Source organism: Puccinia triticina, chromosome 14A (assembly GCF_026914185.1).
Source record: "Puccinia triticina chromosome 14A, complete sequence".
NCBI lineage: Eukaryota > Fungi > Basidiomycota > Pucciniomycetes > Pucciniales > Pucciniaceae > Puccinia > Puccinia triticina.
In genome coordinates this window covers 1,755,299-1,761,298 of record NC_070571.1, presented here as the reverse complement: position 1 = coordinate 1,761,298, position 6,000 = coordinate 1,755,299, and positions in this window count along the sequence as shown.

Below are 6,000 nucleotides of genomic sequence, written 5' to 3'. Positions count from 1 at the left end.
CTTCTTCCCCCGCAAAAAATTGCAAGAAAGATTGCTCTACTGGAAAGTAATATCAGGTGTTTGTACGAGTGGCTGTTGGGAGACGTATGGCGTCAAAAAGAAAATATAAATATCTCCTAGACGTGTGCCCAATATTGTAACTTGAACATGACATGATCTTGGGCATCTCTTGTCCTCCCAAAACCCAATCGCACAATGCAATGGGGTGACGCTCAAAATGATTGACAAGGTCAATTTAATAGTCCTCTCAGCCCGCGTGGTCACCTTGGCACATCGGTCCCCCCCCCCCCTCAGAGGGCTCTGCAGGACAGAGTTTCCCCCAGTGAAATGTCAGTCATAGCGTATGGTCCTGTCCCAGCCCATTTGTTTAGGCGACTGCTTATTTTCAAAGTGGTTTTTGAAACCATTAAGCTACATGTTCAGAATAATGCTGATTTGTGACCGGATAGAAAGGGCCAGGATCCATGGAGGTCAAGTTTGGGAGTAGCAGTATGATTGTATTAGTAACATGAAATCCTCAGTTAGTTCCCCGTAACTGAGCTAGGTTTCTCTGGCTGCCATATATACATATATCTTTCCATTTTTGTCGGTGGCAAACGTATGAAATTCTCCTGTTGCCAAAGGCTCTTTCCAGATCCACACGTTGGTGCCTGTAAGATTTACGCTGTATTTAACCGGGTACTTGGATGAATTTTTCAGATAAATCAATCCGTTCTTGAGGGTCATGGTTACGGGTTGGCTTCCACGGTAGATCGGTATTGGCATTGGATGAAAGCGAAGATTCGGTTTGAGAGTGGCGGTTTCGTGAATCACGATGGGCTTGATGGCACTGAACCCTTTCGCTTTCCTCCCATCATCGAAAAACTTGAAATTAATGTGAGTCGGATGCGCCAACACGCCGGCTAGAAAAGATGCGATCATGCAAACAACCAGGATCCTCATCTCCACCGGCTATGCTCTTCTAAAGAAAGGTAGAAGAAGCGTATTTACTCAGCAAGTGAGCCCCGGATGATGTGCTGCTATCTTAAGAAGAGGGACTAAATAGGAACGCTGGGTACGCTGAAATGTCAAATTTGAGCGAGTTGGGAGGCTGCAAGTGGAGGATTACGCTTCGGTGTGGGAAGTGGTGCTGGTATCAACGGCTGGCCTAAGTTATCAATAATTTATATCATCAGTGACCTTATTGGCTTGGAATAAAGAGTCGAAAGGTCTGATGTAGCTATTCGGTCTCAAGTATGAACTTACTGAAGAACACAAGAGGGGCGGACAAGTAAATGGGGATGGGGCTTCACAATCTGCTGAATCAAGCTGGCCCTTTTATGCCATCGCCGGGCGCCTGGCTTGAGACCGCCTCCATCTTTGTTTCAACTCCTCCTCCAGAGTCGGAAAGCTCTGAGTGACTGATCCTAGTACCCGTTTGTTGCCATTGTTTCATTCTGGTCGCACCCGGCCTCCTTTGGCCGAGGCTGGCCTATCTGATCATATGACTTTTGGATTCAAATGTGCAATGCGAAGGCAAAATTATACTCGAGAAAAAACTAGTGCGCACTTCAAGTCCAGATTGATAGAGACTTTGCATTGATTAATTTGTTTTCTGGACCCACATGAAACTGATTGGGGTGCTCCAAGAGTTGCTGATGTCGGTTCAGATCCAGAACAATAGATTTATGCCTGTTGAAGTGAGGCCCAGGCCCAAGGAATTCGTATGAGATCTGATGCAATTTTTGAAGGCGATTTATGAGCGCTTTGTTTGTAGTGTTGCAACCGAGTCTAGACTCAGAGTTCAGGAAGGTTGGCCTGGGTTTTCGTGTCCTCCTAATAGACCCGGTAGAACGTATGGACTCTAACTTAACAAAGTCCCTCTATTTGAGGGGGGACACTGTCCCGCCGGGACCCTCCGAAGGAGGGACTTAATGTCCAAGTTTGGGCTGACAGAATCAGAACTAGGTCTTTTTTCAAACGTTTCTGGCTTCACCCTTTCTCATTGGGCAGAAAAGGTTTGGTGGAACAAAAGATTCCCAAGATCAAGGAGAATCTCTCCAAATTTTTCCGAATTTTTCGAGGCCTTCAGAACCCCTCAGATCCATTTTTTGTGACTATCTGTGGTCCGCTTCATCCTATATTACAAAGTTCACACTGTACAGAATCCAAAACTCATGATGTTACAAGGGACATTGAAGATCAAGAAGACAGGTTGGGGATAGGTGGGTATAGTACATGGATAAAGAAGACTTTGGTCATCATGGAAATCCAAACAATAATGAAATTGGACAGGAAATGGATGGGTGAGAGCAGTTTTAAAAAAGTCCCTACCAAAAAACCAAATGCTGTCAGCCTGTAAGTCCGTTTAGCGCGTAAGTCCCTCCCTCCGGTTGGCGCAATGCAACCAGTGTTTTACCACTCCACCTGTAGGAGGGTGGGACTTAGTTAAGTTAGGTATGGACTGTGGCCCAGACTGCGCCCACTTGCAGCTGGCACAGGCTTTGTGACACGCGACACAAAGGACGTGGCTAGAAGAATGTGAGTGAATCATCTCCTGCTATCTTGGCAAAGATTCAAAACATGCAGACAGTGTAGTATTCCAACACCAATCATTGTCTATGAGTTTGGTTTGATGAAAAAGAATGAATTGTATGCAAAGCAATGGTGGATTTCATGGGTACGACTACTGCCAGTCCACTCATTTTCAATCTTACCAAAAAAAACCTATTGGTAGGTGGGATTGCGGGATGCGGAGTCACTCCCTGACTGCGGATGCGTTTGCTTCCTTGGCAGGGCCTTGGTCAGAGGCTTTCCGGCAGGAATTGCTGGCAACGCTAGGTCAAGACTATTGAAAGTGATTTGCAATCAACCCTTTCCTCAATGGTGATCACGCTTCATGCGAGGGGCGCCTGTCTGCTAGCTCAGAAGGCAGGACTGGCTAAAAGGTTTGATGGTGTGCTCACAAGGTGTCTACAGGCTCAGCTCACTGATCTGATACATGCTTGAAGAGCATCCACGGGACTTGGGTTAAAGTGGCCCCATGGACCTCACCCGCCTCGCGCAACGCCCCAGGCAAAAACCATTCAAATCCATTTCAAAAAAGAAGACTCTCCACCACAATAGTATCACGACGAGTCTGTTTCTATGGCGTTCTTGGCTCTGCAACACATTGGCGTCCAGGGCTGGATCTTCAATCTTGAAGTGCTCCCGCGGTATAGGACACAGCAACGTGTAAGCGACAGTGCACACTGCACAGCCATTTTGTCAAGCTTCCGCTGGCTGATCTTACCCCATTCCGGAATTACTAGATACAGATCATTGTGTGCCTGAATGTAGCCTAAACAATGCTAAATGAATTGGTTGCTGATTTGCAAAACAGACCAAAGAAATTATGTACAACTAAAAAAACCCAACCAAATGCAAAACAGTAGGTAAACATGTAATTGGATGAGCCTTACATACCTAAAGGCTAACTACCTTTTCAGAGCCGAGCAAGCACGCACCGGGATTTCTCAATGGGATGCTCGCAAGACATCAGGGGAGGTGGAATCTTACCTGGCGAGCTGCTTACTGGGGAAGGGGATTGCCAAGAAGGAAGCCTCCCCAGGAACCGGGTACACTGATTTTGTAACTGCTCGCAGGAATCTTGCCCAGCGTTCGGAAGAAACCTCAAGTAGGAGTACACGGCCGTTTCACGGATTAAGGTTTTGGCCGTCAAAACTGCCGTCAGAGACAACTGGCCGGTGAGATTGACCGCTCACTAGCGGGTCTCCCGTCAACCGTCAAAATGACGGGTGAATTAACCATGTACCTGCCGGCACTTGACTTCAGCCAAGTTTAACATAACTTGCCTGGGGTCGGTTTGCCGACAAACATGTTTGTCCTGACACCCTGTCAGAACAGCCCTAACCCAATGGGGGGCCAAGACAGCTCTGCTCATCGGAGCTCATCGACGTCACCCTTGGCCCTTGAGTACCCGCACTCCCCTTTTTTCACAAGTCCCCACGTCACCCTCCATCCCCCCACCCTCAGCAACCCACAACATCAGCCAACTCTCCTTGTGACACACATTTTTGGCCTTTTTGGCCTGCACCAGCAGGTTCAATCAACCACCGCTCTATTCCCCCGACCCTATCAGTATCAACAACCCATGGGGCCCCCAGTCGACGTTCTTATCAAGAAGACAATGGTGATTTTGCCAACAAAGTAATTCAGTTCCTTGATGAAACTTTGATCCAGTCCCTATACCACGGCCAATCCACCAGCTCTCAGAGAACTCCACCTGGCCCAATGTAAACGAGCTCATTGAGCAGGGCCTTGGCCCCCTGACAGAAGTCTAAGAGCAGTAAGTTAGCATAAATTGTCCCTGATCAGACATCAATCCTCTCTGAGCTGTAGTTGTTTGCTGTCCAGGTTTGTTCATCAGCCCAGTGATCAGAGACGTGAACCTCGGGAGCGCCAGAAATGGCCCAAACACAAACTGGAGATTGGGCTTGAGAACCTGCGTAATTTCAATTTCCAAGCCAAGGCGGTTGGCCCCGGGGTGAGCGCTTGTCAACAGAGAAGCTGCTCTCTCACTCTAGCATGGCCCCCAATAATTTTCCATGGCCGGTGTACAGTTTCCTTTAATTTCTCTTCCTCTCTCACCTCGTCTCTTCTCTTCCTCTCTCCCCTCGCCTCTTCTCTAGCCAGCCATGAAAGCAGAACAAACAAAAAGATAAGAAACACTGTCAAACGCAATAAAAACCAAAAATAAATGCCCAGGTGGCCGAAAAACCCAATTGGGCATGTCTTGTGAGTTGACCCAAGGGTGTATGCCAAGAGCAATTGGAGAACAAGGGATTTTGGTGGTTGGGCTTGGGTTCAACGGCAAATTGACAGTGGGGTTGAGCCACCCTCACTTTTGCCAGCCGCTTGTCCAATTGCACATTGGAAAGGGTGCCGCCAGTTCAGCGGTCCACTTGACGGTTGATGGGAGACCGGGTTGCAAACAGTCGGCAATGGCTGGGGGAGGTCCGTTGTGGTGGACAGATCTGTGCACGCGTAGGAATCAGGCTTTCTGCCCGCGCATGGCGCGCGCCGGAGGACGTCAGGATTCAAGACATCAAGACTTTCAGTTTCCAGCCCTCAAGGCTTCCTCAAGATTCAATGGCGCGGCGTGGCGCGCATCCTCAAGACGTTTCAGGTTTTCTTTTCCTTCTTTCTTTTCGTTTCTGTTTTTATGTCTTTGTTCCCTTTCTATTTCTTTTCATCATGTTTGTTATTTTCTTCTTTCACACTGCGCGCGTTGGACGGGTTTGGATGAGGAGGGTTGGTCTTTTATTTGTTTTGTCTTTTTTGTTTTGTTTTGTTTCTTGTCTTGTTTGTAGAGCGTGTGTGCGCGCTAGGTTGTGATGAGCTGTCTGTTAGATGTCAAAAGCTCCAGGGTTTGAGTTCAGTTTGAACTCCGGCTTTGGAGCGGCATGGACCCACTCTGAACCATATAATTTCAGTCAAACCATCAAAATTCAAAGTTCACGTCTTGGCACTTGTCTGCCCGAATCTCACGTCTTTAAGTTCTTTACCCCGCAAAACGCCGATCTCCTCCACATTACTGGTTTAGATCACATCCCTCATCCCGCCGGCAGTATCCCCGGCCCCCTTCTCAACACAAACACCGCCGACGCGCAACTCCAGCCGTCGTAAAATCAATCCCTACTCAACGCTACACGACTCACCGCGCTCTTTTACGGCCAATCATAACTGGAGGGCATACATATCTCAGATTTTCATTTTTCTTTTCCCCTCCCCGAACTGCTGCCGGCTTAGCACCGGCCAGAGTTCCATATTTGGTCCCCCGAGCCGGGATCAAACCAGCAACCTCAAGATTTACAGTCTCGACGATTTGGACGGATTCGAGACGCTTGGCGGTCTTTGTTTTCATTTAGAGTTTCTTTTATTTTTTTTTAGGGTTCAGCGGCGAGGGCAAGGAGACTAGAAGTAAGTCCCTCCAATTGTGCACCTCCCGGGTTCTATCTG